This window comes from Durio zibethinus, chromosome 15 (genome assembly GCF_047325235.1).
Source record: "Durio zibethinus cultivar Kanyao isolate XHJ-2024 chromosome 15, ASM4732523v1, whole genome shotgun sequence".
Classification (NCBI taxonomy): Eukaryota; Viridiplantae; Streptophyta; class Magnoliopsida; order Malvales; family Malvaceae; genus Durio; species Durio zibethinus.
Window position 1 is genome coordinate 20,016,052 of NC_143176.1, and position 10,721 is coordinate 20,026,772.

The following is a 10,721-nucleotide window of genomic DNA, read 5'->3' on the forward strand; positions in this document are numbered from 1 at the left end:
TGAGTTAGAGTTCAAGATTGTCTGAACAATCATTTTTTTGGATGTTAATATCTCATTTAAATAGCCACAATATTTTGCTTTGTTCTTGACCAAATTTTGTTTCGATAATAAATATTCATTTTTCTTGTTTTTTACCAAGTTTGCATCCCCTGAATGAATTGAGAAAAATATATCATTTTTGTTATGAATAAGAATGATAATAAATAAGTGAATGACAATATTTGTAAAAGATTTTTCTATTCTTTTGAAAGAATCAAAGATGACAAAAGTGAAAGAAGCTTGAGACAATGATCTGAAAATGGCAAATAAGGTGACCCACCGATGAATACAAATGATGGATTGGTCAATATAACTTATGAGTTGTGACCAAATGAGGAAATAATATAGATAAGTGGATAGAATTTGTTCTAAAATTATTAATGCTGAGATGCTAAGAAGGAATATGTGAGATGGTGGAGTCTTGAAAATCTTGTTACCACAATTGGAATTTCATGGCATTGCTTTAGTGATATTTGCATTACATACATCGTGTTTATATTGTATTTAAATTCTTGATAATTGCATTTGCATCATGGTTAGGGTATGCATTTGCATTATATAGAGAATATTTAAATCATAGAATGTCATCTATATTATTGTTTAAGAGACGCATTTGCATCATTTGTGAAAATTTGAATTGTTAAGTTTGCAACATGTACAAGACATTTGCATTGACATTTATTGCATACAAAATTTGACTTTGATTGGAGAAAATTTTTTACTTTTGAATTTTTGAATGAGAAAAATATTTCATGATGAGCTTTTTTTTTTTTACAAGGAAAATTTTTCAAACTTTTAAAGTTATGGAACATTTGCTTAAAGGAGCTTTTGGAATGAGAATTTTTGAAAATTTAAATGCGAAACCCAAAAATATTTTCGAATAAGAATTTTTGAAATTTTGGATCTGAAACCTTAAAATTTTTTTGGATGAGAACTTTTGAAACTTTGGATGTGAATCTTTAAAATTTTTCAAATGTGAATATTTGAAATTTTGGGTGAAATCCTGAAATTTTATCAAATGAAAATTTTTGAAATTTTGAATGTAAAATTCTAAAATTTTTTGAATGTGAATATTTGAAATTTTGGTTATGAATCTTTAAATTTTTTGAATGAAAATTTTTAACTTTGAATGTGAATCTTTAAAATTTTTAAATGAAAATCTTTGAATTTTGGAGGTGAGTCTTGAAATCTTTGATATAAATCCATGAATTTTTTTTATCTAAAACTATAAATTTTGGATGTGAATCACCAAAAAATCTTTTGAATATGAATTACAATTTGTAAATTTTTACAATCATGAAAATTCTTGTGAATTTGAATCTTTTGTGAATCTTTGAAACTCTTGCAAATCTTTGAAATTCTTGTGAATCTAAATGTCTTGCGAATCTTTAAAAATTTTGTAAAACTAAAACTCTTGTAAATCTTTAACCTTGGTGAAACTTGCAAGCTTGTGAATCTAAAATCCTTGTGAATCTAGAACTTTTATGAATCTAAAACTTCTATGAAACTGGAAATCTTACAAATTTAGAATATTTACGAATATGGAACCTCTGAGAATCTTGAGTCATTTATGAACTTTTAGAATATTTGAAAAACTTGAAATTCTTGCGAATCTGAAAATCTTTGTGAATCTTGAATATTTGCAAATGTTGAAATCATTATGAATTTTTTAGGAATCTTGGAGTTTTGGAATCTTTCAATATTTGTTATGGAACTTTACAAATCTTTGTAATTTTGTGAACCCTTAAATTTTTAAATTATGAATCTTTGGATTTCAAGTTAAAAATTTTGATGTCTTTTGACATTTTCTATTTCCTATTTTTAAAGTTGTTTACTCTCTGTACAGAGGAGCTTATTTTTTATTTTTAAAATTGTTTACCTTCTATTTAGAGGAGTCAATTTCTTAGTTTTAAAGTTGCTTAGCATTTGTATAAAGAAGCCCATTTCCTATTTTTAAAGTTGTTTAGCCTTTGTTTAGAGGAGTCTATTTCTTGATTTATTATTATTTTTTAAAATTGCATGCCTCTTTTTAAAGGACCATTGGTTGAACTGGACACAATGTTTGTGTATGTCTTTGTATAATTTCTGTTTCATAAAAAATGCATAAAGAGGGTAATTGTAGATACCTCATTTTGTCTAAATTTTTTTTCGAAATTGAAAAATGGGTTTTGATCATAAATTGTCCTGATTAGGAAGTTTCAGGCCCAATAGGAAAAATCTTCATTTTAATTTTAATTTGATTTAATTTTTGGACTTATTTATTTATTACTATTATTATTTTTATTTTTAACTAGTAAAAAAAAAAGTAAAAAAGGTCAAAAGTCCAAAAAAAAGTAAAAAAAAAAAAGTTTTAAAATTTCTTTAGGTTTAAGGTTCTTATTGTAATTGGGATTGGTTTATGGGTATTTTCTGGGTTTGGAGTTTGGTTTATTATGATCTAATCTAAAAGTCCCTCTGAAATTTTTAGGACTTTTAAAAATTGTTGAAATATTTGGAGTGGATCTTTGGGTTCTATTATTGGGATTTTTTTGTTGGTCTTTTTTTCTAGAAATTTTGGCTTTTTCTAGGTTCAGAGTAAACTTCCATTTTTTTTAATCTAGGTATCTAGGTTTTTTTTGAGTTAGATTTAAGATTTTAGAAGTTTTTTGGACTTTTCAAGAAAATGATTGAAATTTCTAGCATATTTCAAATTTTAGGTAAGTTCAGGGTGGTCGGAGATGGTGATTTCTGGATTCATTTGAAGATTTCGACAACCATTTGAAAATTTCAATGTTAGAATCTACGTTTTTAACTAGTTTCTGGAATATCATAAATTTCACGGTGGAAGCCTTAAAGGGAGGGGAGAGAAAACACATGTAGAGAAAGAGGAGAAGTTTTAAGTTTGAAAGAAAATGCTTGAAATTTGCCATTTATATCCAAAGAAAATGATGCCGTTTTGCCAACTACTGACTTGCGCATTGGTCTGGTTTGGTCCGACCCTTAGCACATGACCTGTTGACCCATTCTTTTCAAGTTGTTAAAGTCGAGCTGCTAAATTAGCCAAGCTGCCAAGTTGAGCAACCTTTGTGTCTACAGCCAAGCTTTTTTCAGTCATTGAAGCCAAGCCAATCTTTATTTATTTATTTCTATCCTATTTATTTCAATTGATTTTTTTTCTAAAAATAAAAAAATATTTTTAAAAAAATAAATTTATAAAATTTACCAAAGTAGTAGAGTTTTTCATGGATTTAAATATAAATATATATATATATATATGAGTTTTGCTAGATTATTGGAGAATTTCACAATTCAATTTTTGTAAAAATTAAAATAAAATATTTTGTTTTAATCTTACCAAACTATTCGAGGATTTGAATTTTAAATTAAGTCTTACCAAACTATTGAAATATTTAATGAGTTTGCACAAAAAAATATATTTTTAATCCTACTAACAGATTGAAGGATAATTTTCAATAGAAAATTTTACCAACAGATTAGATGACATTTCTGGCTATAAACTCGGTTTATAGATATTTATTTTCAAAAGTAAAATTAAATAAATTCGATGATAGAGCCTCTTCAAAGTGGAACACTAATCTTTATGAATACTCTTGAAGTAAGAAAATTACCTTAAATTGCTATCAAACTATTGGAGTAATTTTAAATCAATTTTTAATAATTAAATTATTTGATAAAATTTCAAAAAAACCTCATGACTTAGATAATTTAAAATCAAATTAATATCATTTTTTAGATAAACGTTGCGAGGATATTATAATTTTTTTCATGAGTAATTATATTTTTTACCTTAAAATTTGATTTTAAGGACTATAGTATATTATTTAAAGATATTTAATTAATTTTAAGACTTCCTTTTTAATAAAATAAATTTAATTATATAAATAATTATATAAATTTTTTTTTTATAATAACTCTTAAAATTTATGTTTAGTGATATATCCTTATGATAATGATGTTGGTCAATGTTATCATATCAAGGCTTGGTTCCTTCTCCCTACCATCTAATCTCAATTAACTTGCCATTCAAGGGACTGCTCCCATTGGATCCTTTAAACTTGTATCCCAGGATAAGTAATTAATTATTTGCATTCCTATAAATTCAATGCTTTTTCTGTTGTCTTGGCCTCCATTTGAAGAAATATTATTTTGAAATTAATTTTGGACTATTACAAAAAATAATGATAATAAATTCTTCGAGTACAGCTTCCATAAATTGATCTTGATAAAAATTTAAGAATATATGAAATTATAGGTATAAAAATTCTGACGTAGTATCAAGATTTGGAATTTCATGAGCAAGACTTGCAAAAAAAACTTTGTTGCTTTAAAGCATATAATTATTCTACGGAGAAATAGAAGAACGAGACTAGATCACCACGCAAGAACGTGGGTGCATATTTTACATGTCTCTATAAGGCATTAACGGTGGTGTGATCCATCAATAAATTAAAGCAGCTGCCATTGGTTGGACCCGCAATAGTGCGTTAATGACAGATACATGGAATTTTGGAACATTACCAGATTTTATCTGTTTCAAAAGTAATAAAGGAACTACGGAAGGTAGCAAAGAATATGTTGATAGGAAAGCACTAGTTTGCCTTAAACTTCTTGGCTTAGCGGTGAAGAAGCCTTGAGGAAGGTATGTCAACGTAGATTTTAATTTCGTCATTTTACTTTAATTTTGTAATTCAAGGTTTAGAGATTGAAGTTTGGACGAATTTCATAAAAAAATATAAAAATAAAAATTTGTCACAAGTTTCTGTTTTATTTGATTTTTAAGAATTTAATTTTTATTGAATTATTTAAAGAAATTTTATCTTTATAATATTATTTAAAAAAAATTAATTTCTATAATATTATTTTTTAAAGAATTTAATCTGTGTATTATTAACAATTGAATTGAAATTTTTATAAAATAATATTATAAAAATTAAAATTTTTAAAATAATAACAAAAAAATTAAATTCCTAAAAACAAAAAAATACAAGATCTTATGATACATTTAAAAAAAAAAATTGGATGACATTCATATAGATAGAATTAGATAATTATAAATAACGAGACGCTCAAACAATTTTGATAAGATAATTTGGGTACATCAATGCTACTTTACATAAAAAGGATTCTTTGAGGATACGATGATGACACATATAGTATATATATTTTTAAACGTTTTGCTTGCAGTTGTCGGGCGCTTCTATCTTTACACACGTGCAATATAAATCAATGCTACTATAGTTTTGTATTGGCAGCTGTCCGTGCTTTGCCCATTGCGTTTCAACCTCTGTCTTTCTTCTCTTTGCTTTAGACTATTTTTTCCCTCTTCTTTCTACACAGCCAAAAAAAAAAAAAAAAAAAAAAACCAGGTGCTCATTTTGAAGTTTTATGTATCAAAATTGGGCTGTCAGGATCTTGCTTTGTATTATTTTCAACCCATAGAATCATACAGCTGTTGGGTTTTGAGAGTTTTTTTAACCAAATTTCTAGGTTTAGGCCATGGATTTCCGAAAGTGGTTAGCCATGGGGTTAACTAAGTTTGCAAGAAAGTGTTCTAAAAAAAAGCGAGGTAAGTGGTGATTGAGAACTTTACCCAATGAATACTATGGATGATAGTTGGAATGATTTCTTTTTTTGGTAGATTGCTTTGTATTCTGTGTTTGATTAGTGATTTTTTGGGCATGTATTCTTCAGTGTTTTTCGAGATTAAGTTGAAGGTTAAGGATGGTTTGTTTTTATGATTATCTTTATGTATCTTTAAGTTAATGGGATTTTGTTTTGTTGCATGTGATGTGGTGTAATTTGTTTGAGTTCTCTTCTTTTTTGAGTTACATATTACTTCTCTTTAGTTTAAAGGTTGTATTTTTCTTTGGCGAGAAGCCAGTTATTGTTTTTGGTATTAATTATGTAAATTTGCTCTAGTTTTTTGGAATGTTTAATTTTAACTTTTGTTTGTTTATTATATATGAGTCTGCAGTAAGTGAATTGCGTTTTGTGTAACTTTAGGAACCCAGAGGAGATTCCATGGGGTGAGACCAGAGCTGAATACATAGTTGAATCAACTGAAGTGTTCAATGACAACAGCAAGGCCGCTGTCCACTTGAAGGTATTTTGTTATATGTTTGATTGTCTTTGCATTTTTTATTTGTTTTATGTTATTTTCTATGCATAATTTTGTTCGAATTGTGATTTATTAATGCCCTGTCCCATTTTGGTCTGTTTCTTTGGAATAAGTTTCTGTCTAATGCGAAGGGATGATTTGATTTATGAACTCTTTAGCTTGAATGGTTAAGGTTCTTTGCTTTGAATTGTATTAAACTTACATACAACTTATCTCACATTGGTGGTGCTAAGAAAGTAATCATTTCAGTCCCCAGCAAGGATGCTCTCATGTTTGTTGTGGGTATTAATGAGAAGGATTACAAGCCTGAATACGACATCATTTCCAATGCTAGCTGCACTACTGATTGTCTTGCATCCCTCACTAAGGTTTATCTTTGATTGTTATTCTTGAGTGACTTAATCTTTATTCTTGAAATTATCTTAATAATCTTACCTTAAGACTTTTAAAAGTTTTACATATGACTTATGATATTTGTTTATATTTTGTTATTTTGATATCCCAATTTCTTAGTGTTATTTCGAAAGTAAACAAAAATTTCATTGAAATTCAGGTCATAGACTTTGTTAAACAACATATTACTGTTACAAGACTAAAATAAAAATTATAGCAATAGGGAAAAAAAAAAGTAATGTCTCTGGTCATAATATTGGCTCATGCCATCAGTACTGTGCATTTCCAGCCCATGAAATTCTTTTGTGCCTAATGACCTTCCACTTTCACTAATGAAAGGAAGGCTAACAGTTAGATTAGGCTTGGCACAATGATGACATTAATGTGACCTGTCACTATTTTTACTGTTCTGTTTGACTTTCTTTTTTCTTTTGAAAAGGGAATTTGAGCTTATAAGTAGTGCGAATCAGTGATGATCTATAATTTTCAGATTATAAGGACTGTCAGTCAGTGGTCTGCTGGAACCAGCCAAATAGAAGAGAACATTTATTGTGCTTATTGCTCCCTCATTGAGAAAGCAGAACATTTTGTTTATATAGAGGTATATGCTGATTTTCTTAATCTTTTACTTGGCTATTTCACTATGAAAGATGTAATTACACGGCTTATTCCCCCTCTGTTGTTTCATTCTTTTACAATCTTTTCCAGAACCAATTTTTTATATCGGGCCTCTCAGGGGATGAAATTATTTGGCATCGTGTGTTAGAAGCATTATACGGCATATTATGCGGGCTTACAATGATAAGAAGTGTTTCAGGGTTATTATTGTCATACCTCTGCTTCCTGGTTTCTAGGTTGTAATTTTTGCCACTACTCTTTTAATTTGGAGTTCAGATAATATTATTATATTTGAACTGATTTTAAGTTCAACACGGGGTATTGATGATGCTGGTGCAGCATCTGTGAGAGCCATAATGCATTTGCAGTATGGAACTTTTAGCAGAGGATAGAATTCAATATTGCATAATCTTTATGAAGTTCTTGGTTCTAAAACTCATGATTACATATCTTTCTATGGCCTTAGAGCGTATAGAAACATTTTGATCATGGTCCTGTGGATACCAGTCTGGTATGTTTTTGCATTAACATTTATCTTGCTCTATCATTTGTCACATCTGCATGATTCTCTTTACAATGGCATAATATCATATCAGACCACTTGAAGATGAAAGTTTAGCATGTAGCATGCACCTGTTTGATGATTTATTTGTCCCCCACTATTTCTGCAGGCATATGTGCATGGTTAACCTTTCTCCTCCTTAATGTTCAAGCCAAAGCTGGCACCAGAATAGAAGACCATCACGCCCGCCGTTCTTGCATTAGGAAAAAGGTTACTACTTATGATTATCTCTTTAAAGCTACTTCTAATTCTCTCTTTAAGAAAATTCAAATGCTTTTTACATGCTTTAGGACCAAATTGGCTTAGATAAAGTTGATTAAGGAACCTCTGTTATTTTAAACTGTGGATATGACTTTGTTAGAGCCATGCTATTCTCTTCTTCTTATGTGAAGAAAAGATGGGGATGAGAGTAATCTCTATCTGTTAAAAGGGCGGATATATGAACATTATGTTAATGCCTTAGAATGAAATCTACTGGCTTTTACTTTCATTTTAGCATCCATTATTTTATCACAACGATTTCTTACTTTTATAGGTTGAAGGGGCACCAGATAGACCATGATTGTGTGTTCAACGGTCTGATAACTTACTTGATGACATGGCACGACCAAGATTTTGATTTGGGGTTTGCATTTCTTGCACACAAAAAGAAAACCTGCAAAAAGAAAGGAAAAAAAAATCAAAAGGTTATGCTCTTGATCATTGGTATTTTTTTATGTTTATTAATGATATATGTCTTTGCTGGTGTTTAATCTCATCAAGAAATTACTGGATTCTTAATCATGTTTCCTTCGCAACATCATTAATGTTTTGTTTTTTCCAAAGTAAGTTGATATTTGGATTTGGCTATTTTTTTCAGGGTAAAGGGCAGTGGACGGTTTTTGAGAGCAGATAGTTAGAACTTAAAAGAATGGACTCTTTTCCTGATCTTTATCCTTTGACTAGTCTGCAGATTGGGTAAGAGCCAAATCTTGTTTAGTGGATATGTAAATGAAATTATTGTTTTTTTTTTAGATAAATGAAGAGTTGTAGTACATTTATTATATATATAGTTCTTGAAAAATGAAAAAAAAAAAATTAAGGAGAAATCAGGTGCTCAAGTGCCCTATGGGAAAGGTACTTTGAAATATGTCAAGATTGATGATGTTAGCATGATGCATCTTGACATTGGTGAGACTGTTGATAACCTTGAGGTTGTTGACATCAGTAACTTCACAATCATCTAGCCCAAATTCTACCAAATGATATCAAGATCCTCAAAATTGAAAGAATTTATATGGTGTGAAGTAGGAAGGAGTTTGTCCAAGTATGAGGCATTAAAGTGTGGTATTTGAATTTGAATGAACTTTAAGAGAATGATTTTCTTTTTGTTCAATTTAGTCTGGGACCTTAAAATGTTTTACTAAGAGTACTTTTTTGTTTCTCAATGAAGTAATCATACTATTTTTAGTCGGTAATTTCTTATTGTTATTTTGCTATTAATTGTCTTTGTAATGTGATGATCCTATTGATTATTGGCATTTTATGTGCTTCAGAAATGGAATTAAGTGCCTTATACCTATGATAAAAAGTTCATATAGCATGATAGGTCCATCATACCTACATGTGATGTTCGTGATAGATTTGTTGTTCTTACATGTGAGAGGGATTATTAAAGTGGTGATAAAAGTAAACTCCAACAAGAGTACCAAGCATTAGTGCCACAAAATTAAGATCGTCCAAACTTAAATCTAGAACCACTTAAATCAAAGGGAATAACTTACCAATTCAACTGACCCTTCATTGATTTTAATTTATTTTTGTGTTTTTTCCTATTTTTAAGATTTCACATTCAGTTAATTCCTTCATGCAAAAAGATTCAATTTCCTATATGACTGCATGGTTTAGATTAAAGCAGCATTAATTTTTATCTTCTGTCGGATATATATATTTGATACTTTCTTTGGAGAATTTTCTTATAAAAGAAAAAAAATCTTAAAATTGAATCCGAATTTAACTTAATTTATTCATAATTTACGTAGTTTTAAAAAATATCATCTAACAGATTTTGAATTTAAATTTTAATATTTATAATATTTTTCTTATTTATAAATTGCAACCTATTTGTTTAAAAAAATCTTAGAATTGTTATTAATTCAGGTAAAGATGTCGGGTCTTATTTCCGAAAAAAAGTAGGCATATTCTCAATTCTCATAAATGAGTGGCTGTAAATCAAGTTTTCTTTTGTTAGAATCCGCATGTATTGCAACAATTTTGAAGCTGTAATCTTTAATTTGCATGCCAAGTTAGATTGAAAGCCAAAACAAAAAGTTGGATAATATCTTACCCACCTTTTGCAGGAAATATTGTCCATGTAAGAAATTTAAAGCCTTACATTTTTATTAAAAAGAAGCGTTGTAATATATACATATATATATATATATTTCAAATTGCAAACTAGATGCTTTAATTTAAGAGAAATTATTTCAACTAATGAACTTTTCAGATTTTACAAGCAAGATTAATAATATGACACATAGTTTTTATATTTAAAAAAATAAAGAATTAATTAAAAAATAAGGTATGCGTCAATCTCATAATTTCGTTTGTTAAATTAAAAAATTATATTGATAGTATACAATAATTCTTATTTTAAATTTATCAGATAATTAATTATTTTTTTAATTTATGCTCAACTGACAAGTTAGGAATAATTGACATATATATTAGTAATGTTTTTATGAAACACTAAACATTATCAAATGTTAATTATATATATGTAGTTGGCATTGACCTTCCCCATGATGGAAAGTCAACAAAATTTCTTTGTTTTCCTTTGTTTCATCTGTGCAATTATTGTCCCCTTCCTCTTTTAATCCCTCCATCTTATTTTCGTTTTTCCATTTCTCTCATAGCAATTTCTTTGTGTGGTTCTCATTAGAGCTATATAAAGAAGTGATAGTTTTATCCTTTTTGGTGTATATATAATCAAGAATTATAAATCATATTAAT

At 28.4% G+C, this 10,721-nt stretch overlaps 1 long non-coding RNA gene across 7 annotated transcripts; it reads left to right on the forward strand.

The window, feature by feature from the left end:
* The first annotated feature begins 5,267 nt into the window (after nt 1–5,267).
* Nucleotides 5,268–9,187, forward strand: LOC111301247 (uncharacterized). Of its 7 annotated transcripts, XR_002691489.2 has the most exons (8): nt 5,278–5,605; nt 6,043–6,142; nt 7,041–7,151; nt 7,259–7,404; nt 7,508–7,679; nt 7,840–7,940; nt 8,266–8,416; nt 8,590–8,818. It is a non-coding gene; the product is annotated as an uncharacterized LOC111301247 (long non-coding RNA). The 7 variants fall into 7 exon arrangements; XR_016328273.1 differs by having other exon boundaries at nt 5,268–5,605; nt 6,014–6,142; nt 7,508–7,940; nt 8,590–9,187; XR_016328272.1 differs by having other exon boundaries at nt 5,269–5,605; nt 7,287–7,404; nt 7,508–7,940; nt 8,590–9,187.
* Nucleotides 9,188–10,721: the final 1,534 nt, after the last annotated feature.